Source organism: Lithobates pipiens, unplaced genomic scaffold (genome assembly GCF_037356315.1).
Source record: "Lithobates pipiens isolate NorthernLeopardFrog02 unplaced genomic scaffold, aLitPip1_a1.2 Scaffold_8, whole genome shotgun sequence".
NCBI classification, from domain to species: domain Eukaryota; kingdom Metazoa; phylum Chordata; class Amphibia; order Anura; family Ranidae; genus Lithobates; species Lithobates pipiens.
Genome location: NW_027507903.1, coordinates 196144553 through 196168917, shown reverse-complemented (window position 1 = coordinate 196168917; position 24365 = coordinate 196144553). Strand labels below are relative to the sequence as shown.

The following is a 24365-nucleotide window of genomic DNA, read 5'->3' as shown; positions in this document are numbered from 1 at the left end:
AGTGCCCTGTACATGACAGAGAATACTGTGTGCACTCCCCCCTCCTGTGACACTGCCCAGGAAACGCCCTCCTGTCACACTGCCCAGGTATCCCCCTCCTGTCACACTGCCCAGGTACCCCCCCTCTTGTCACACTGCCCAGGTACCCCCCCTCCTGTCACACTGCCCAGTTACCCCCTCTCCTGTCACACTGTCCAGGTACCCCCTCTCCTGTCACACTGTCCAGGTACCCCCCCTCCTGTCACACTGCCCAAGTACCCAATCTCCTGATACACTGCACAGGTATCCCCCTCCTATCAAAATTCTAGGTCTCCCTCTCCAATTACAATGCCAAGGTGCCATCTGTGTCATAGCGAGTCACCCCAATTCCTATACCCCATCCTTGGTGTAAGCTGCGTGTTCAGCTCATACTGCACAGTCTCAAGTAACAGCACACTGTGACAGAGATCACCTTGCTAATCCTTCTGGCACCCAAAGAGGGAAGAGCAAATGTTCTACACAGGATAGTGCTCAGTGTACATATAGCAAGTCTGCTCTGTGTGGCTTTCAAAAAAGTGGACCTTCATATGCTGAGATGTACTGTAATATATATATATATATATATATATATATATATATATATATATATATATATATATAGATAGATAGATAGATAGATAGATAGATAGATAGATAGATAGATAGATAGATAGATAGATAGATAGATAGATAGATATATATAGATATATATATATATATATATATATATATATATATATATATATATATATGAGCAGAAATGCAATATCTTTACAATTTTTGTGAGACAGCTTTGTGGTCAGTAATGTACACCTACTGTTTATTTGTGGTCCAGCAAAAGGCATGACATTTTGTTTTGAGCTGCCCTTCACCATTGACATGCAGGAATATGTAGAGGCTCGTTCATTTGTGCATTTGAGAGGTGGCGAAGAGGCATTGTATCACTTCCACACTGTACGCTTTAACCCCTTGAACTCCACACTGCACGCAGTTCTGGAGAGCTTACAGAGCGCTACATGAGGTACTACACCTGCTAAAAGCAACAGGGGGGTAAAAGCAGTTGTCATTTTTATGTAGTGCCAATCCATAATTTGTTAATTGAAAAAATTAAAGAGCTTGACTGGTTTTGTTAGCTGGTTTTTTTTTGGTTAGGGTTATCGGATAGATGGGTTTCAAATGTTTTTACAGGAGTGCAGTTTCAGTACTTGCCATAGGCGCCATTTTTACTAGATACACCTCTGCACTGCTCCTCTCTGTCGGTAGCATTTCCTTTCACTTATATAGATGCAGCCCATAACGAAACATAAAAAAATGACATACTGCTTACTATGTAAATACTGCATAAAACAGCGTTAAAGTCAATTCATTAAAGGAAATAAATAAATGCCTTAAATAAGTAGTGGTACAAGCATGCACAATTTAAGGAATGTATGGACTTTCAACTGGTTATTAAGGAGCAGCACTCTAAAAGAAAGTGGCTACTATGCACCCTTCAAGAGGAGGGGGAGAAAAATGGTGCATTATCAGCGTTCCAAAAGCAAATGCCTGTATCTTTGAGAAACAAAGAGGGGCAAAGTAGTGCATTGACACCACTCTAAAAACAACTGGAATTAAGGTCTGCCTTTTTTGACAGAGTGAACACTCCATTTGTAATTGTCTGCCATGGCAGTGCCCAGGTTCTGATGCTTTTTGTTTGACAATACCTTGCCTTGAAAATAGCTGGAATTGATTTGCCTTCCACAGACTTCAATGTGTTTCACAATCCACTAACTTTACAAGGGTTTGACAAACAGCCTATGAACTGAACCCAGGCATATCATCCTTGTCTACGACAGAGGTAGGCAACCTCGGCCCTTCAGCTGTGGTGAAACTACAAATCCCATCATTGCTCTGCCTCTAGAAGTCTTGCCTGTGATTGTTAGGGTCTTGCAATAACTCATGGGACTTGTAGTTTCAAAACAGCTGGCATGCTTTTCCTCTGAAGTTTATTTTTCTTCACTTTAAACTTGGTCACATGTCAACCACTTTAATGCTTTCCTACTTCTCATCACTTTGCAAACACCCTAAATTGTTTACATCTTTTCTTCTACCTCGACCATCACTTGCCTATATTTGAAGGAAGGTGTGTGGCCACCAACCCCAGTGCTGTTTGCTTACAAAAGAAGCAGCATGACTGCACACTACTGAAGCTGCCTTTTGAACCCTCTTTGAATGTTGCCTACATGTTTGTTGAGATGAACATGCAGAGCCCGTGTGGTCCTGCTGACATATTACAACCCACACAGACATTGCAATAAATACACCACATTCTTAGAACCACATGAGATGAAAGGGTTGATAGTGTATGTTCTGGAAGTTTGTGCGGACTGAAAAGTTGTAATTTTCCTCCCCTTAATCTGGTTGTTAGATCATGCTGTGCTTTTTCTACAAATGTGGTAACCATTCATATTCTGAAAAAAGACTGGTTTGATAGGTTGGTCTAGGATGTTTGGATCGATCATATTTCTTAATGACAGGACACCCTTTGGTCCCCATGGCCACACCCCTGTTCTGTAAATAATAGGTCCCATTAAACCAAAAATAGTTGTGTGTTCATGGAGAAGTCCAGGAGTGAAGAATACAGCTTCTCTGGATATCTTAAAGTGGGGTTACACCCATTTTTTTCTCTTTGGCTGTGCTGTATGCCCTTAGCTCCTAGTTTTCACAATGTAAACCAATCACACTGATTGCCCCCCCAATAAAGAGGACCTGTCACCACCCCTCATATTACCTGTCAATCACAGTCCATCAGAGTACCTGTCACAGTCCATCAGAGTATTTGAGTACCTGTCACAGTCCATCAGAGTACCAGAGTACCTGTCACAGCCCATCAGAGTACCCAAGTACCTGTCCCAGTCCATCAGAATACCCGAGTACCTGTCACAGTCCATCAGAGTACCCGAGTACCTGTCACGGCACATCAGAGTACCTGAGTACCTGTCACGACACATCAGAGTACCCGAGTACCTGTCACGGTCCAACAGAGTGCCCGAGTACCTGTCACAATCCATCAGAGTACTCGAGTACCTGTCACGGTCCATCAGAGTACCCGAGTACCTGTCACGGTCCATCGGGGTACCCGAGTACCTGTCACAGGTCCAACAGAGTACCCGAGTACCTGTCACGATCCATCAGAGTACCCGAGTACCTGTCACAGCTCATCAGAGTACCCGAGTACCTCTCACGGTCCATCAGGGTACCCGAGTACCGGTCACGGTCCATCATGGTACCCGAGTATCTGTCACGGTCCATCATAGTACCCGAGTACCTGCCACATCCCATCAAAGTACCCGGGTACCTGTCATAGCCCATCAAAGTACCCGAGTACCTGTCACAGCCCATCAAAGTACCCAAGTACCTGTCACAGCCCATCAAAGTACCTGAGTAGCTGTCACAGCCCATCAAAGTACCCAAGTACCTGTCACGGTTCATCCGAGTACCCAGGTACCTGTCACAGCCCATCAGAGTACCCGAGTACCTGTCACAGCCCATCTGAGTACCCAAGTACCTGTCCCAGTCCATCTGAGCACCCGAGTAACTGTCACAGTTCATCTGAGTACCTGAGTACCTGTTCCAGTACATCTGAGTACCCCTCACAGTTCATCTGAGTACCTGAGTACCTGTCACAGTTCATCTTAGTACCTGAGTACCTGTCACAGTCCATATGAGTACCTGAGTACCTGTCACCGCCCTTCAGAGTATCCAAATACCAGTCACCAAGCCATCAGAGTACCTGTCACCAGGCCATCAGAGTACCCGAGTACCTGTCACCAGGCCATCAGAGTACCCGAGTACCTGTCACCAGGCCATCAGAGTACCAGAGTACCTATCTCCAGCCCATCAGAGTACCCGAGTACCTATTTGCAGCCCATGTCTCATAGACTATACGTTGGGGTGTTTGCTTTCCAAAATGAAGTCATTTTGTGGTTAATTTCACTGTCCTGGTGGTCCAGGACCTTCAAAAGTGTGATTGGTAGGAATGAAATGAGATGTGTTATTTATGCTCCTAGAACGCCTGAATGTACTACTTCAATGTTCGGCCTCTCTATATGACCAGGCTGTGTAAAAGTCCTACACATGTGGTATCGCCATACTCGGGAGGAGTAGCAGAATGTGTTTTGGGGTGTAATTTTTGCTATATACATGCTATATGTTAGAAATATCTTATAAATTGACAACTTTGTGTAAAAAAAAAATGTGTTTTCATTTTTTTCCACGTATTCCAAAAACTTCTGGAAAAAAATGAACCGTTCAAAAGACTCATTATGCCTCACAGATTATACGTTGGGGTGTTTGCTTTCCAAAATGTTGTCATTTTATGGGAAATTCCATTGTCCTGGTATTCCAGGGCCTTCAAAAGTGTAATAGGTGGTTGAGAAATTAGATGCGTAATTTTTGATCGTAGAACGTCTGAAGGTACTGCATCAATGTTGGTGCTCTGTATGTGGCCAGGCTGTGTAAAAGTCTCACACATGTGGTATTGCCGTACTCGGGAAGAGTAGCAGAATGTATTTTGGGGTGTAATTTGTTGTATGCATATGCTGTGTGTGAGAAATAACCTGATAATATGACAATTTTGTAAAAAAAAATAATAATAAAAAAAATCTTAATTTTGCAAAGAATTGTGGGAAAAAATGACAACTTAAAAAAAACTCACCATGCTACTTACTTAATACCTCGGAAGGGGTCATTTGGGGGGTATTTGTACTTTCCTGACTTGTTAGTGTCTCAAGAAATGAGATACACCTGATGTACTGAAGGTCTGATCAGATGTGATCAATTTTCAGTGATTGGCACCATAGTTTGTAGACTCTATAACTTTCTCAAAGACCAAATAATATACACTAATGTGGGTTATTTTTACCAAAGATATGTAGCAGTATAAGTTTTGGCCAAAATGTATGAAGAAAAATTACTAATTAGCAAAAATTTATGACAGAATCAAAGAAAAAGACATTTTTTACACAAAATTTACGTTTTATTTTATTTATAGCACAAAAAATAAAAAAAACACTAGTGATTAAATACCACTAAAAGAAAGCTCTATTTGTGTGGAAAAAAGGACACACATTTCATATGGGTACAGTGTTGCATGACTAATTGTCATTCAAACTGTGAGAGCGCTGAAAGCTGAAAATTGGTCTGGTCAGGAAGGGGGTGTAAGTGCACTGTATTGAGGTGGTTAAAAAAAATGTTTGGGGGACTGGAACTCTGCTTTATACATGCTATATGTTAGAAATGTTGTTTTTAGGCAGTTGTGTTTATAGGCTTTTGAAGGCAAAAAAAAAAAGTTTTTTTTTGGCCTTCGAAGTTTCCGAAGTTTCAGACGCTAAGCGTGGCTAAACGCGGTAACTCGCGTTTAGCCACTTTTTGTTTACAGGCGTCTTTCATCTATATATATATATATATATATATATATATATATATATATATATATATTGATTTATTTATTTTCAAATGCTTCTAAACGCAAACACGGCATGTAAATGTGGTAAAATGGACGTTTTAAACCTGGGTTACTATCTGTCAAGTTAAATAGTTCAGGAGAGGTTGTAAAAACGTTGCGTGTACATTAAGCCTTAGTTCTCATGTACACGGGGCAGTTGAAAACCTCTTCTGAATGCTGGAAACTAACAGCTGGTAATCGACAGTGAAAAACGCCTATTTTACATATTGAGTTTTTGGGAGTTTAGCAGCAGTTATAAGCACTTGAGGTTAGAAGCTTTTTTTAAATATAACCTGAGGAGACCCTCCCAAATGCCCACAATGCATGCAAAACAAGTATTAGTACCTATGTCAGCCATTGTGTAAGAGAAGAGAAAGCAGTGTGCTTTAACTGTGAATTCTCTCTCTCTCTCTGGGCTTGATTTACTAAAGGCAAATCCACTTTGCACTACAAGTGCACTTAGAAGTGCAGTCACTTTAGATTTGAGGGGAGAGCTGAAATGAACAAGCAAAAAATGCTGTTGTTTATTTTCCTTGTATGTTCCCCTCAGATCTACAACAACTGCATTTCCAAGTGCACTTGCAGTGCAAAGTGTATTTGCCTTTAGTAAATCAACCCCCTCTGTCTCTCTCTCTCTCTTTATCTCTCTCTGTCTCTCTCTCTGTCTCTCTCTCTCTCCCTCTGTCTCTCTGTCTCTGTCTCTCTTGTTCTCTGTCTCTCTCTCTCTCTCTCTTTATCTCTCTCTGTCTCTGTCTCTCTCTCTGTCTCTCTCTCTCTCTCCCTCTGTCTCTCTGTCTCTGTCTCTCTTGTTCTCTGTCTCTCTCTCTTTCTGTCTCTCTCTCTCTCTCTGTCTCTCTCTGTCTCTCTCTCTCTGTCTCTGTCTCTCTTTCCGTCTCTCTCTCTCTCTCTCTCTCTCTCTCTCTCTCTCTCTCTCTGTCTCTCTCTTTCTGTCTCTCTGTCTGTCTCTCTGTCTCTCTCTCTCTCTCTCTCTCTCTGTCTCTCTCTCTGTCTCTCTGTCTCTCTTGTCTCTCTTGTCTCTCTCTGTCTCTCTCTCTCTCTGTCTCTCTCTGTCTCTCTCTCTCTTGTCTCTCTCTTGTCTCTCTCTGTCTCTCTCTCTGTCTCTCTCTCTCTCTGTCTTTCTCTCTCTCTGTGTCTCTTTCTTGCTCTCTCTCTCTGTCTCTGTCTCTCTCTCTGTCTCTCTCTGTCTCTCTTTCTGTCTCTCTCTGTCTCTCTCTCTGTCTCTATGTCTCTCTCTCTATATGTCTCTCTCTGTGTCTCTATGCCTCTCTCTCTCTCTCTTTGTCTCTATGTCTCTCTCTCTCTGTCTCTCTCTCTCTGTCTCTCCCTCTCTGTCTCTCCCTCTCTGTCTCTCCCTCTCTGTCTCTCCCTCTCTGTCTCCCCCTCTCTTTCTCTCTCTCTGTCTCTATCTCTCTATCTGTCTCTATGTCTATCTCTCTTTCTGTTTTTCTCTCTCTGTCTTTATGTCTCTCTCTCTTTCTCTCTCTCTCTGTCTCTCTCTATGTCTCTCTCTGTCTCTATCTCTCTCTGTCTCTTTCTCTATGTCTCTCTCTCTGTCTCTATCTGTCTCTATGTCTCTCTCTCTCTGTCTTGATGTCTCTCTCTCTCTCTCACTCTCTGCCTCTATGTCTCTCTCTATGTCTCTCTCTCTCTGTCTCTATCGCTCTCTCTATCTGTCTCTATGTCTATCTCTCTTTCTGAAAAGGGGGAACAAGTGAGCGCCCCCCCCCCCTCCTAAACCATACCAGGCTACATGCCCTTAACACGGGGCAGCGCTTTGGGGCAAGGGGGCTATGTCTCTCTCTCTCTATGTCTCTCTCTCTCCCTCTCTCTCTCTGTCTCTATGTCTCCCTCCCTCTGTCTCTCTCTCCCTCTCTCTCTGCCTCTATGTCTCTCTCTCTCTATGTCTCTTTCTCTGTCTCTTTCGCTCTCTCTATCTGTCTTTATGTCTATCTCTCTGTCTCTCTCTCTCTGTCTCTATGTCTGTCTCTTTGTCTGTCTGTCTCCCCCTCTCCCCCCTTTCAAGCAACAGCATGTGGTGAAAATTGTGTGTTCCTATATCTTACATGTTTCTTTTTAAAAACGCTTAAAAACGAAAAAGCACATAAACTCGGGTTACACTTTTACATGAGTTTACAAGCAGTTACAAGCATTTGGCGTTTGAAATGCCAGTAAACTACTGTCCTGAACGCGATTTATCTGCTTCCAAAAAAATTGCAGTAAACTCAACTGCCTCAAAACTACTATAAATGACTGACTGTATATGTACAGATAAGATAACATAGAGGAAAGTTCAGTGGGTTCTGGAAAAAAACAGCCAACTGCTCCTAATGTAGTGTACACGAGGCTTTAAGACAAAACTTGAAAAATCTGAATGTACAAAGAATACAATACTTTTTGCCAGGTACTCATACATATATTCTCTTAAAGCATTGGTTAACCCCCCAAAAATTAACCCATCTTTAAAGTATTGTATACTACATCACAGTGTGTGTGCTGTGTCATTTGGCCCCCTATAATACCTAAAAAACATGGCTAATACTACCAGTTTCTACGCTCGCCTTTGTAAACTGACCACAGTGTATCATGGCTGCTGAGACCTGACACCGGGGTCAATTTACGTGACTCCATCATCCACAGCCCTGCTCTCCTGTGTCTGTGTCCTTCTCCCCCCTCCCCTCCCTACCTGTCAGCTAGTACCAGGGCCACCCCCCCCATAAGATATTTTTGTTGTTATCATCCTTTATGCTATTATAAATGATGTGCTGCACTGCATGAGTTTTCTAAAAAATCTGCTGCTAAACACCTTATTCTATAGCGGCAGTCAGCCATCTCTCTCCTCTTCTGATCTCCTCCTCCCAGCTGACGTCATCGGGGTTTTCTGGGCTCCGCCCACTTTCCTGTCAGTTCGAGAGCAGAGAGACGGCCAGACAGATGAATGCCAATTGGCGCTATAAAATAAGGCATTTAGCAGCAGGTTTTTTAGAAAACACATGCAGTACAGCACATCATTTAATATTACAGAGAGGGTGGTAGCAACAACACCAAGTGGGTTAACAATCACTTTCAGTAGGGATCCTACTCTAATGTAAAAATAATTTTTAAAAATGATAGGGAGTGTGTACAATGATAAGATTTTAAACATGAAGGAGTAGTGTTTTTTAATTCCTGCAGCACCCTGCCCAACATATATTATTTACTTAAGATCCATAAGAATCATGAAAAGCCACCAGGGGGATGTCCTATCATCAGTGATATTGATTCCGTTATTGCTAAGGTTGGTAAATATATTGACCATTATTTGCAACCACTTGTGCTACAGACTCTTTTTTAAGGTACACTCTTCTCTATATAATGGACAAATAAAATAAGAATTTTCATTTCTTTGTCTGCAACTAAAATATACTGTATAATGAAGGATACAATCTTTTTTCATAACAGGCGGGCTAAATCCACATATTTTATTGACCAGTTGACTGGCGTACTACACGCACCCATAAAAAAAACTTAATTAAAGTACCCAAGGTATTTGTAGTATGCTCTGTACTTCTGGCTTATCACCACAGCCTTTGCCAGCAATTCCCAACTTGCAAAATGACAGCAGTAAATACAGCAGCTGAGAGAGCTGCTGCTGTCAAAGAATGAAGGTATGACACAGTGTTTAAAAAATCTGTTTAGATGTGAGCTAGAGAGATACAAAGTAACATTGATTTTTTTTGGATCTACTATGCTTCATTCATCTGCGGATCAAAGGGATGAGCTTTGATCTAATATGATAGTTAAAGCAACCTGACAAGTAAAAGAAAAGGTTTTTATTTTTAAATAAAATGTGTTCCTATTTAATCCTTTAATAACTCTCAGTTTACCCTAATTATCCCTAATTAAGCCCTTCTCCCTCTTCAGCCCTTAGCTATTCTCCTACTGACATTTTTCTAACCATCAGTATTTAAACTTTTTTGTTTGTATTCATTTTGTACAGTAAAAAATTCTAAATATTTAGCAAAAAAAGTGTGTGTATTTTGTCATTTGTAAATTTTGTAAAGAACTTTGCAATACATATATGTTCAATGACATCACCTGGAAGACCCTTCCCCCCCGTCATCTGCTTTACCCGGCCATTGAGTGGGAGGAAAGTGAATGACCTAGGCCAGTGACCTTCAACCAGTGTTTCATGGAACCTTGGGGTTCCTCCAGAGGTTGCTAGGAGTTCCTTCAGCATTGGGCAATTTCTGCCTCTCAGGTAAGTTCCCACTCACACCATTGATCTTTTTAGCTACCTGTAAAGGAGGTAATTCTTCCCAATGACCACAAGTGTAAGGACCATTCTTCCCACTGACCATCACACTAATGTATCATGAGTTGTAGATTTCTCATTTTTAGAAGGGGGTTCCCCGAGAGCTATTTCAAGGGTTCCTCTGTGTTGAAAAGTTTGAGAAAGGCTGACCTAGGCATTACTCGGTGGATGGTGTTTTTATCTTTTGACGTGTCAGCAGGCATAATGATTGATGGGGCTCTACATCACTGTCAATGATTAATGTGGTTGATGGTGGATATACATCAATTTTTCCTGTTTATTTTTTTTTATTAATGGACTTGTCGAAAACATTTTTTTTTTACATTTTTTTTTTACATTTTGACATTGACATATTGCAATTATTGTGAGAATAAGTATGGGTACTAAATATCCCTTGCCTCATTCACATAGGCGTAGTACATGGGTGACCCTTTATTAATCAAGGGGCTTCCAGATTCCGATAAAGACCCCCAAGACTACCAGACCAGGGTTCTCCTCATCAGCATGGGGACAAGGCACTTTGCCTAGGAGCAGTGCTATGCAGTGTTATACTGAGCTTACAGGGCTATACTGTGCAATGCAGTGCTGTATAGTGTTATAGTGTGCAATACAGTGCTATACTTTGCAACAATGTGTTACACAGTGCTGAACAGTACTATACTGTGCTATACAGTGCTATAGTGTGGATTGCAGTGGGGCGAGCTACATACCCTTGTGTACTCCCCTGTGTTCACAGTTCCATATGTTTAATTGTCTTTCTTAAGACTATAGCTTCTATGCTAATACATTGTAATTTTTTTTTCTTTTGTGTTTTTTCTTTAATTAGAGTTTTCTATTATATTTTTAGCTAGGGTTAAAAAATAGCTGACTTCTGTTTTGGGTTCATATTTTTCTGGTTGGGGGGTTTTAGGCTCCATGCACACTAGGAGCTTCAAAAATGCCAAACAAAAATGCTTAAGTGTTGTGCTCCAATATTTATAGAATAAATAAGAAAAAATAAGGCCCACTACAGGGCCATGCTGAGAGTTGTAGTCTTTCCATAACAGAATCAGCCATGATGGGAGTTACACTGCTCAGGACTATACACTAAGCGCTAGAGGGCCCGACTAAGGGATGTAGTCCCCCCACAAAATGATTGTGCTGGGAGCTGCAGTCCTCCAGCATGACTGATTTTGGCTTATTGGGGACTACAACCCCCAGCGTGATTCTGGTTTATGGGGGACTACAACCCTTAGCATGCCCCTATGTGGGGAGGGGGGGACATATAGCACTGAGGACTGCAACTCCCCAGCATGACTTATTCTCTATGGGGGACTACAATTCCCAGAAGGGACCTGTGTATAGTAGTGAGGACTCCTCATTACTATACACAGGTCCCTGCTGGGAATTGTAGTCCCCCTTAGAGAATAAGTCATGGTGGGGAGTTGCAGTCCTCAGTGTTATATGTCCCCCCCACATAGGGGCATGCTAAGGGTTGTAGTCCCCCCTAAACCAGAATCATGCTGGGGGGTTATAGTCCCCCATAAACCAAAATCAGTCATGCTTTGAGTTATAGTCCTCAGTACACCACCTCTTATAGGGCCTTATGGCAGTCAGTCTTCAGGTAGTTTATATTGCCCCATATAGGGACATAATCCCCATACAGCAGTAATGCTGGGGGTTGCAGTGCCCCATAATATAGAATCAGGCATGCTGGGGGTTGTAGTCCTCTGTACACCAGCCTCATTATTTAACAACTCACCCTATAGGGCCATACTGTAGTCCACTCCAGTCCTCAGTACTCTGTCACCACCCCCCTAGAAACAGCCATGCTGGGAGTTGTAGACCAACATCGCAGTTCGCACTCGCTGCTGTTTCCCGGGCCACCCATGCCCAGGCAGCGGCGCGCCGCATCACGAGCTCCGATGACTGACATCAGTTCCGGTGGCTGACGTCAGTTCCGATATCCGCCATTTGCGTTCCACGCTGGTTACGTGGAACCGGCAGCGCTAAATCGAAAATCGCGGCCCATCCAGACTTTAGATCGCGTGGGGGGGTGAATCGAGATCGCGAACTTTTCACGATTAATCATGCACCTCTACTTTCTATGCAAGTGTTTAGCAGCAACTAGCTTGTTAATGAGCAGACCGGCAAGCCAGCTGCTGCATCCTTAGCAACCGATGACTCATCAGCTCTCAGTAAGATTCCCCGCTGACAGCTGAAGAGGAGGTCCGCCACCCAATCCATTCCAGTATCTTTGGGTCTGGTACTGATTTTAAGGGAAACCCCTTGTCAAAATGTAAAATAAATTGCATGCCCCCCCCCCCTCCCTAAAATCCATAACACACCCTTATCTGAGCATGCAGCCCAGCAGGCCAGAAAAGGGGAAACAAGTGAGCGCCCCCCCTCCTGAACCATACCAGGCTACATGCCCTTAACATGGGGCAGTGCTTTCGGGCAAGGGGGCTCCCCCCAAAGCACCTTGTCCACATGTTGATGGGAACAAGGCCCCCCTTCCCACAACCCTGGCCAGTGGTTGTGGGGGTCTCCGGGCGGGGACCTATCTGAATCTGAAAGCCTCCTTTAACAAGACAGCCTCCAGATTCTGCTCCCCGATTGACCACAAAAAAGCACGGTGCAAAAAAAACAGGAGCCAGTCCTTGACAAGTCCTTTATTAAAATAAAAAATTCATTTAAAAACTATCCCCCGGTGTAGGTCCAACGTCAGTCATGATAAACGCTGGCCGCTGACCGAAAGAAAAAAAGAGGTCCGCACTCTAAGACTCCCGCCGAATGACCGATCCGCCCCTGTCGCTAAATAGACATAGGGATGGGTCACCCGAAGACATTAACGGGTGACCTCCCTTGGTTACATCATCACCCAGGGCATGTTGAGTCGGTGACATCACAAAAGGGGTGTTGGCAGCTGGCATTTATTGTGATTGACGTTGGATCTACCATGAGGGAACAATTTTTTTTTAATAAAGGTTAAAAACTGTAGTTCCGTTTTTATTCACTTTTGAAGACTTTTTTGGTCAATGAATAGGGGGGACTGGTGTCTTGGGGCACCCTGGTTAAAGGGGCTTCCACATTCCGATACAACCCCCCCTGCATACCCCACAACCCCGGGCCAAGGTTGTGGGGAAGATGCCCTTATCTTCAACATGGTGATTTGTGGGGGTAGCCCCTCTACCCTAAAGTACCCCCCCAATGTTGAGGGAATATGGCCTGGTATGGTTCAAGAGGGGTGGTACTCGGTCACCGCCCCCCTTTTTCCCGGCCTGCCAAGCTGCATGTTTTTTTTGGGCTGGTATGGACTTTGAGGGGGCCCCCATTCAGTTTTTATTTTGTCATGGTGTTCCCCTCAGATCCATACCAGACCTAAGGGTTTGGTATAGATTGGGGGGGGGGATCCCACGTCGGTTTTTTTAAATTTTGGTGTGGTGTTCCCCTTTAAAATCCCTACCAGGCCTGAAGGAGACCCCCACCCTGTTTTTTTTCTCAATTTTTTTTATTGCTGTGTACATAGTAGGGTGCAAGAAGGTCCTGCAGGAAAAAGCAGTAATAGGACTGCACAAACTGGAGGTAGGGCACAGCACAGCTAAAGGTCAGAGTGACAAAAAACGCTTACTTTTTCCTAGGAACAGAGCAGCCAATTGTCTGGCAATATTTCTACTTGTCTCCCTCTTTCTCTCTGAGGCTGCCTGTAAACATTGTGCTGTTCTGTAAAGCTGAGTATACATGTTGATTTTTTTTTTTTTTTAACAAATGATGTGGATGCAGGGATCTCTGCTGCTGCACTAATAAATTCTGAAAGCAAGGACTCTTCCCCATCAGTATGCACAGATCAGCCCTGCAGCCATTGTCTGCAAGTGCTGATCAAATGGTGTTTTTCTAGCATGACCTTCAACAGAAGCCAGTTATTAGAACAGCTTCTGTAGAACAGGGAGGTGCATCCACTTACTTAATTTCAATATGTGTAAACCCAGTTTAAGACTATACATAGCTTTAAGGTAATTCTAAAAGTTGTAATTCAAAAAAGAATAACAAACATGTTATATTTACCTGCTCTGTTCTATAGTTTTGCACAGATCAAGCCTGATCCCCTTCTTTTTGAGTCCCTTTCCGATGGTCCTGACTCCTCTCCCTGCTGAGTGCACCCAAAAGCAAGCCTCTTTCTATAGTGGCACTTGAGCAGGCTCTCTCCTGAGCTGCACTCCTGTGAATGGATAGTCACACACAGAGCACATCTCGGCCATGCCCCCCTGCTCTATCCTCATTGGCCCACTGGCTGTGATTGACAGCAGAAGGAGCCAATGGCTCCTGCTGCTGTGTCAGCCGATAAGGAGAGAGAGACAGGAGAGCCGCTGCTCTCATGCACAATGTTGTATCAAGGTGGGGCTCAGGACAGTATGGGGGGGGGGAGGGCTGGGGAGAGAGTTGCACCCAGAAGGTTTAAAGAATAAAGTGTAAAAAAAAACTTCTGCCTAATAATTTTAACATAACCCCAAACCTGTCATTTAGAAGATTTGTGCATCTTTAATGTAGCCCTTGAAGCCACATGAAAATACCTCTTCCCTGCTATACAGTATTTTTTTAATTTTGCCATTAATAAATGTCCCCTATAGCAGTGTCAGACTTCGTATGCCGTTTTTGGCAATAGTTTACTTATGAGCTCTACAAAAGGAACAAGCTGAAAAACATGTGGATTTTCCAAATTTTGAGAATGTTTTACAAAAGAAATGTATAACCTGGTGCACAAACAACTACTCCCAAATTCATTCATTTTTCAAGGGGGCACAGCTCCTCAGGAGCCTACTAGTGGGTTACCCATACCCTCAGCTCAGCTAACCTGTGACAGATGGAGAACTGAGGTTTTTATGTGTTCTCAACCTATTCCTGCTGAGAATCTACTGCTCTCTGGTAAATTGGATATAGGAAGAATTTGTAGACACTCACTCCCTAAAGAGCACTGATTGGATCCATGTATGGGCAGAGGTGTCAGACTTCTGGATAAACAAGCTGCTGCTTTGTGTAAGAGAGTTATGGTCTGATTCTCCTGCATGCTGGCAGCACAGGGTAAATTAACCCTTGCTGTAGCTCTTACCGTGTAAAAAAGTAAGAAAGCTCCATATTTTTAATATATACAGTAAATGGATTTATATAACAAATTAAAGCTGAATTCCTGAATTCTAGCTACCTTTTTATGCAGTTACAGCAAACTGTTTTTTTTTTTTCTTTTGGGATGGTTTCCTTATATAAATGAAGACAAGCTGACCATTGCAAGCACACCTGTCAATGATAAATGGTTTGTACTAACCCTTTAAAGCAGAGCTCCACCCTAATGTAGAATGGCATAGCTAGCCACAGAATAGCCGCAGATGCCCGCCCCCCCCCCCCCCCATTGTGTTCTGGGAAACACACAGTTCCCAGAACACAACGGGGACCAGTGAAGCCACGCAGCGCGACTCGTGCATGCGCATAGGGAACCGGGCAGTGAAGCCGCAACACTTCACTTCCCGATTGCCTGACCGAGGATGGTGGTGGGGGCAGCTGAGAGACAAGCAATTGCTCATCATCTGCTACTGACATGGATAGGGATGTAAGAGATGATGAAGGCGATACGATAAACTCATTTCTGAGTTTTCAAAAAGTCAAATTATGACCCCTGAATCAGAAAGACAATAAAAGACCCAGTCAATATTATATTCTAAAGCCAGAGAGGCAGCAATAGCATTATTCCACAATGGTAAAGAAAGCTACCTTCAGTCAGAAGTTCACCAACAAATCTCTCCACTTCCCATGCTGGACCACAAATGAACACCAAACAAAGGGATGTTTATATACCCCATCCACCCTCAAGTTAAATGGCTGCTTGGGTGCCAAAATTCAAGGGTGAGGACGCTCAGTGACCGCCAAATAGCGTGACCGAGGTCGCACCAGAAATTATGTCAGTACGGCATGAGTGCCAACCGGAAGTGATGCCTGGAAGATGGCAGAAAACCGGAAGTGTCAGCAACATACCAGACAGCAACCACCAAAAATGACACAAGGATATATAAAAACATCCAAACCTAAGAAATGACAATTGACAAACCAAATAAAGACACCTAAACCATAACTGGATAGTATATCTCAATTAGATGGAGCCTAAATAGAATAAAGGCAACCAAACTAAAGGGGACAACAGTCAGCTAAAGGGATTTGGCGCAACCCAGTGCAATCCAAATGGATTGCACCACAAATGACAGATGCTCTGGAGCGTCCCTATGGCTACCAAATCTGAAAATATCCCCATGATGAAAATATATAATGTTTAAAAATAAACATTATGTTCATCTTGTCTACCAAAAGGGGACAAAAATGAATTGACCAAAAATGTAATAATGACATAATGCAGATCACCAATCGAAGTTACAAAGAATACACAATTTACCAACTAACAATTGGAAACTTAATACCAGAGGTGGGGGACTTGAGTCACATGACTTGACTTAAGTCAGACTTGAGTAACCTGTTTGAGAACTTGCGACTTGCTTGACTGAATTCAATAAATGACTCAAATTGACTTTGACTTGTCACTACTGACTTGGGACTTGACTTTGACTTGGGCTATATGACTTGCAATGACTTGGCAAGTTGGCACCATAACACTACCATCACTAACTAACACTACCCCTAACCGTAACCACCACTAACACACTAACCGCAAGCCGCCTTCTGCCTACCTGATCAGCGTGTCATGCAGATGGTGGACATTGCAGTGTTCAAAAGCCATGCCTCCTCATCTGTGATAGGCAGAACACTCAATTTCACAGCAGGCAGTGTTCAGCCTATCACGGACATCCTCTCATCCTTGTCTGTGTTATGAGGATGAGCGGATGTCCGTGATAGGCGGAACACTGAATTCTGGGAAATTGAGTGTTCCGCCTATCACAGACGAGGAGGAGGTGCGGCTTTTGAATACTGGAATGGCAGCCGCCCGCCGGGACGCGGCCGATCAGGTACACGCCTGCCTGACCATAAAGTTTATAATATAATATACTATATAATTTTATATAAAGTAATTTAATATATATATATAGTCATTTAATATATAATAATAATATATATATAAAACTAGTGAGAAGTAATTTAATATATAAATAAGTAATATATACACTAGTGAGAAGTGATTTTGTTGTTCCTCATCCCTGCCATTTTTATATGGACAACCATCTCTACATATCCTCTTCTTTAATAGAGAAGATATCTTGTCAATACTAGGTTTAGTTTATTGTATATGCATAGTATATGTTTATATTATTGTTATTATTATACAGGTTTTATATAGCGCCAACAGTTTGCTCAGCGCTTTACAACATGAGGGCAGACATTACAGTTACATTACAAATTGGTACAAGAGGAATAAGATGGCCCTGCTCGTTAGAGCTTATATAGTATGTTTTTTAATTCTGCTGTAGTACAATGCACAATTAAAAAATATCATCTTTGGTTCAAAAAGAATCTCACTCAGAATTGTCCATTAGGTCACTTGTTTTACATATGTTAAAAATTGTGTTTTTATATGAAACTTGTACATAAGTGCTAGCTGATGCAATCATAGTGATTATCACACTGACCTGCACTGTAATTAAATGTTATTTTATCAGGACATAATGCAGAGGATACAACTACCACTGATATGTATAGGGTGCTATTTACAAAGTATATTAAAACCCTAAAACTGATCCATTGCACACCCCATATCTGGCATTTTAAGTGGCTATTCTCATCACCATTCAAGTGTCCAGATGTTGGCATTGTGTCCACTGATTTAGATGTTAAAGAGGAAGTAAACTCTCCCCCTCTGATGCTTCTTTTCATTTAGTCCATTATAATAAGTCATTATCAGACTATAGCCACTGTAATCCAGCCCAAATCGCATATTACTTACTGTTTAATCTCCCTGGCGGTATGATTATTTCGGATTTTAGGTGCTAAAAGCGGTACCATTATTTTGCATGAAAATTTGGCGTTTTATATTGTAGTCCTGCAATTCTTAGGAATAACTCTCTTAAATCTGTCCAAACCAGAGTCTAGCAGACATCCTGGGTATAATAAAGTTTGAAAAATGAAATCATAAATTATAATATAATAAATAATTATAAATAATTGTACCAAATAATAATATAACAATAATAAAAATGATTCAATAATGTAATCAAATCAAAAACACAGAAATTTTCTCAGTTGCAGAATTGTCACTGTCATTACTTTTCAGTATTTGATGACGAATCTCCCCACAAATCACTATCCCTCAATTCTGCGAGTGATTCCAATTTATTATCGCTGTTTTCTAGCTGGTCTAAAACCATTTTTGATGTAAAAGGACAGTTTTGGTTGCTATGGACAATCTCCAGTTTCCAGGCATAAAGAACAGTTTTTATTACATAAAACTGCATGCAGGACACTGGGCAGACCACTAGGGACAACGGGGATGTGAAATATTTACATACAGCAATGTAATCTGTAAGATTACATTATACTCTATGTTTACTGTTTGTTTCACTTTTTGAATTTGGCTCCGATCTCCGTCCCCGTGCGTCGCAACGCTCGCAGGGCACGGAGATCGGCGATGTGATGCATCGAGCGAGACATGGCTCGCTCGTACAGCGGGGAGACAACGCTGGATCCGAGGGAGAAGGTGAGTAAACATCCTCCTGGATCCAGCGATGCAGTCCCGAGTCTGGCTCAGGGATACCGCTTTTGGTATGAAAATTCCACCCCGAGCCAGACTCGGGAATACCGTCAGGGGGTTAAAGAAACTTTAAAAAACTTGTTTCCAGGGGTTAGGCAGCACCTGAGTCCACAGTGGAGTGTATTTCCGCCCTTACATTGAGCACTTCCTGTACTGTTAACCAAGCCTCCTTCTCAATCCAACGTTTCTATGGCAACCCTGCTTCCCTGTTCATAGCTTACTTGTTTATTTCATAGTATTTACTTGTGCCGATGTCTAATGTTTCCCTTTGTCAGACTTATGAGCTTCAGCTGATAAGACTGCAGTATTGGCTAAGTTTAGACTGTATGTCATGTCACATGGTCACATGGTGTGTAGGAGGAAGCTCTGAGTGATTAGCAGAGTTCAGAGCTGTGCCGTAGGAAGTCCTGATAACAGATAGATAAGACATAGAGAGTGTGCCTTAAATCAGGGGAGATCTGGGCATGCTCAGTGACTTCATTCTACAGAACAACAAGGATTACAACAATACTAAGCAAGTAAGGAGATATCTACAAGCAGTGTTCATTAGGGTTTTTTATGCTGATTTACATGGGACAAAGTTGTGGGGGATGGTTTATAACCACTTTAAAATACTTTGTTATTAGTTTGAAGTTCAAACTTTGAACTTAGTTATTTTCCCCCTCAGCAAGGACTACATTTTTTCAGGCTTGTTGGCCATTTAATTGCTGAGTGTTCTGCTCCTTGTCTGCTGTTTGGGCATTCAAAGTGTTTCTTTAATATGCCAAGAAAAAAGCACAAAGCAGTTTTGTTCATGTTGAAAATAAAACAAAACCTTTCCTGAACACTGATGTTTAACTAATTTAAAAGGTGGAAATGGGGTAGATCAGTATTTTGACTTGATTTGTGTCTTGACCAAAATAAATGACTTGACTTGACTTGCATGACTTCTAGCAGGGACTCGACTTGGCTTGCTTGCTTTTCACCACAGTAACTTGGGACTTGCTTGAGATTTGAAGGGTAAGACTTGAGACTTGCTTGTGACTTGCACATGTGTGACTTACCCCCATGTCTGCTTAATACATATCAAACAAATATAGAGAATGATAAAAAAACAAATCCTATGTTTTCAGTATTTGAAGAGCATGGCTAACTAGTTCTAGTGGAAAGGTTTGTAGCTGATGGATTTGTTCAAGATCACCACCCCATCATGAGTCGGTAGATATTCAAGTGCAAAAAATTTCATTTTGGAAACCGGAAATGAATGATAGCGTCCCATATGGCGTTTCTATTCTTTTCTTTTGAACAAGGGAAACATGATCCCTAATTCTCTAAAAAAAATGGTCTTTTGGTTTTTCCTACATACAATGCTTGGCATTCACATACCATGTAGTAAATCACACCAATTGATTGACAATTCACAAAAAAAATGTGGTCTGTAAATCCTTCCATCTGGCAGGGTCAACTTGACAGAATTCATTCGAAATCTGCAGAATTCACACCTGCCACATGCAGCTGTTCCCCTACGACTTGGTCCTCCCTGTCTTGGCATTAAGTGGCTATGAATCAATTGATCCTTTAGGGATCCATACTTCCTATAAGTGATCTGAGGATATGGATTAACATATTTTGAGATCACCTCATCAGTAGCCAAAAGATGCCAATACTTTAGAATTATATGACAAATCTTATGATGTTCCCCAGCAAATCATATTAGTCGTAGTTTTTGTTCATCTTTAGGAATTTTCTGAGCATGTACAAATTCGAACTTGTTCCTTGACTTAGCTCTATGGTAAGCTTTCTCTAGGCAGGAACAACTATAGCCCCTGTCCGTCAGACGGGACCATAGGGCTGCGGCCTCAAAATCAAAATCCTCCTTGTGGCTGTAATTTCTTCTTAATCTGAGGTACTAACTATATGGAATAGTCTGAACTAAAGGTCTAGGATCAGACTCACCACAGGGTGAGTCATTACATCATGCATTTATTACTTTGTTGTTGTTTCCCTTTTTTTTAATTGGAACCTTATGTTTTTTTTGTTTGTTTTTTCAGGCCTTGTCCATAGCTTCAAATCTGGTGAGCCCATCTTTGAGAAGTCCATCCTATACTCCAATGCCTTCCATATGTCTGTTTAAACATTTAACAGGTGTGTATCATTCATGATTTATAGGGGTGTGTGCATGCTCAGACACACATATTTATATGAGTGTGACTCAAGTGAGCACACTTAGTATCTGAACAGCCTGTACATCATACTGGTGATCCTTCCTATAAAATATATATTTTTTTATCTACTCATATAAACATATATTCTTTATCTTTGACAGTATATGTCTGAATTTGCATATTATGACCACACTCGCCCAAGATACTGCCCCTTTTGGGGCCTGCAGATGCCCTGTTGGTTTGAATTGGTCCAGTCTTGGTAAGCTCCTATTATCCAACATACACGGGAATGCTTATGTTTTGGGGATTATGTGTTATATACTAACGTAATTGATAGCTGGATTTTGAGCTGGTCAATTTCTATGGCAGAACTGATCTTGGTCCCCATATGCTATACATATATGTTATCTGTTCCTTAACTTGATCATCAGATGTTCACACACATTATCCTCTGAAGTATACTCCTGAAGAAGCGGTCACATAATGTCCAAGTAAGCACAGCATAATTGCAAATTATGGAAGACTTACCTATCAAATCAACCCTCTCCAGCACTGTGCTCCCTCCATTGCCAAGGCTTCCATATTCTGGTCTTCTTCCAAGGTCAGAGGTTTTGACTGACTTTATTGGCAGGCCTGGGATTACTTTGCTTTGTACTGGCACACAGGCATGTCAACACTGTACAGTGAGTTGTGCATGTGTGGCTTAGTGTACGCTTACAGGAAAAAGGTGCTGACAAGTAGGTAGAAGCATCTATGTTTATACATAAACAGTCTCTTCTGTAATAAAAAAAGCCTGTCTGTCAGCCCCTTTTCTTAAACCAACTTTTATTTCACTTTAACTATATAATCAACAGTAAACTGAAATCCTTTTGCTTGATCAGGAACATGCCATTGCATTACTGGCAGTTGAACTTTATTACTAATTTACTCAGTAGAATTTTTTCATGGTAAAAGTAAAACTTTGCTATCTTATCTACTATTATAAAACATAGAAAATTCTCATTTCATATTCACAGCAAACTGTCTTGATTTCTAGAACAGAATGGATCCTTAGTGATAGCATGCATAACTGCATAGTCAGTTAAAGACCCATAGAGTTTATTTTTTATAGCTCATCGTCAAAAACAATTAAAGGAAATATGCTAGTAAAGCAAATGTAATATCTGATGGAAAAATTAATACGTTTAGAAACCTGAGATGAGGCAATATAATTGTGATGAGATGTAAATTTCTACCCCTTGTGAGATTTAGCTTCAAATGGAGATCTTATAAAGCCTACGTGTATTCATCAAATGGTGTAGCTAAACACACAGCATTTTCCTTCTCAGGCACTTGTTTCATCTTCATACAGCAAAAAGATCAAATGCTCTAATGATATTTTCTCACCCCTCTCAGGTTCCACATGCAACTGAAATGGGGGCTTGTCTGTTTAGGCCAGCAGGCCTGGATATATGCATGTTGTGTGTATCCCATTCACAAACTCTCCTAGTCCATCTTGTGATGCTGCATCAGCAACCTTGACTGACATGACAGCCCAGGCCTGGACACCCACCCATGATGTCTGCTTCAATCACTGTCCAAGCAGCACTAGTTCCTGGCAGGAGCTCTGATTGTCTGCAGTATCTCTCCTTGCAGAAAGCCCATCTGTAAAAAATTGAAATTCTTTTCTGAGCTAACTGTTCTGGAGGCTCAGGGACTCTTTCACTGCCAAAATAAACTCTAAGCCTGTCACTTACCACATTTTCACAGTGTCAGCCACTGCTTCTTTCACCACCTATAGTCACCTTGGGCTGCTCAGTTGCCCTACCAGCACACATAATACAGTGGGTCAAATCACTTTAAAGGATTACTTTACTTTTAGAACAAAGTTGACACCCCCAACCCCATAAACCCCTTCCCAAGCCTCACAGTTACCTGTACATGCTCTATAAAGATCTTCATTGTCAAAATGTTTTATGCCAGGACTCTGCCAAAGATTGATGGCTATTCAGTTGGAACCAATGGAGATGTGTGTGGAAGAAACAGAGCCCAGCTAGGAGACTTCACGGATTGTGCGGCTCCCAGCATCTGCACAGCAAAGATTTTTGTGGAACGTGAACAGGTAAGTGTGAGACTTGGTGTAAGGGTTGCTGGTGGTGAGGACTTTTAAAAGGGTAGTTGTGTCACAAGCTAGCAATGTGGCTGCATGCCTTACATCTAGCTTTTCCAGCATTGTCAATGTAGCACTAACCCCCGAAGGAGCTGCTGGTTATTTTTGGGCTTACCGTTACCCTCCGTTCTCCTTGTTGCACGTCTAGGGGATGTCCTGTGGTAGATGGCCCAGTAACTTGAGACTGACAATAGATCCACTTGAATGGATTTTATTTGCAAAACTCAGACAATTGAACAGTCTTTCAACATGGGATCAGTTGGAAGGGAACTTCATTTACTCTTAGTGTCAAAGTCAAAAATACTTTGAAGAACTTGCTTAGTTTGACTGCATCCAGAGAATAGCCATTCACAGCTAGATGGTCACTCAGGTTGGACAGTCCCTCTCTCACAAGGCCTAGCAGCCACCTTGGTGCTTATCTAGGAACAAGTCTCTGCCACAGACGCTGCCGTAGAAATGTACAAGATAATGTCTCTGCCACAGACGTTGTTGTAAAACCCGTAGGAAAACTAAGCTTGTAGGATACCTGGATCTTTCAGCCTGCTTGGTGATATCCATAAGACCAGATTCTCTCGGCTATTTCAGCCCTTCCATGCTCTTGCTAAGAAAACCAACCCATATGTGGTGTTCTTCTGAAGAGTCCTCCCCTGGAATGCTCAAAATACACTGGGTCTCTCCCGAACTGAAGACGGCACCATCCACCTCAGAATCCTCCTTTAGTTTCCTTGCCTCAGGCTAGCCAGCCCCAAGACATTAAAGTCGGGTGGATCCGCACCCAAGGCCATAGCCTTCCTGGGGGCTGGTCAGGAGGACAGCACATCATACTGGACCGAAACCCCAAACCACGTGACCTCCGCACCTTAAGTACCCTCTCCCAGAAAGCACAGTGAGAATGCCTCTCCCTCTGGGCAGGCTCCGAGAGAGAGCAACTTAAGCACCTGACCAGACCATAGTTCCATGCCTGCCAAAAGAGACAGTGCCTCCTGTGGCCAGGCTGAACATCTCACAGTCCAGTCAGACTGATGCTGAAGGCCAATTTAGATAATTACATCCAAACCAAACTGCAGTTTAGGCAACTTTTAATTTTAGAAAAAACGCATAGCGCGTGCTCTTCAGGAGCCGCCTCTACATCAATATCAAAAATGCAGAAACACTCAGTCAAAAAAGAAAGGTGTGAATAAGTGGATACCAGACCAGTGTACTGTAGTCAGGAATGCCAGCATGAAGACTTGCTGCCGTGTTGTTCGTTCAAAGTAGGGGTGATGATCATTGTAATTGAAGGGAGTGGAGTGAGACTGGTCATCTGGACTGGCTATTCAGACCACAAAACTCTGTGTATACTAAGGAACAGTTGTACTGGTTTAAAATATGTGAATGTTTATCACATAGTTTCAAATTCATCACAAAGGCTTATCTCTGCTATAACCAGGAAACAATCATATAAAATAAATGTACACTTGTAAATACAACACCAGGACAGATGGCTTGCTCCTGACCAAGGTTAGTTATGTCAAAGCCTCTGTTGGTAATATTTATAG

At 42.1% G+C, this 24365-nt stretch overlaps 1 long non-coding RNA gene across 1 annotated transcript in view; it reads left to right on the top strand.

Moving 5' to 3' along the window:
* The window catches only part of LOC143962757 (uncharacterized), a 92430-nt gene extending 71480 nt beyond the window's left edge, over positions 1-20950 (top strand). Inside the window, exon 3 of the long non-coding RNA XR_013270780.1 lies at positions 20565-20950. This is a non-coding gene — a long non-coding RNA (uncharacterized LOC143962757). The remainder of the gene's footprint in view (positions 1-20564) is intronic.
* Positions 20951-24365: the final 3415 nt, after the last annotated feature.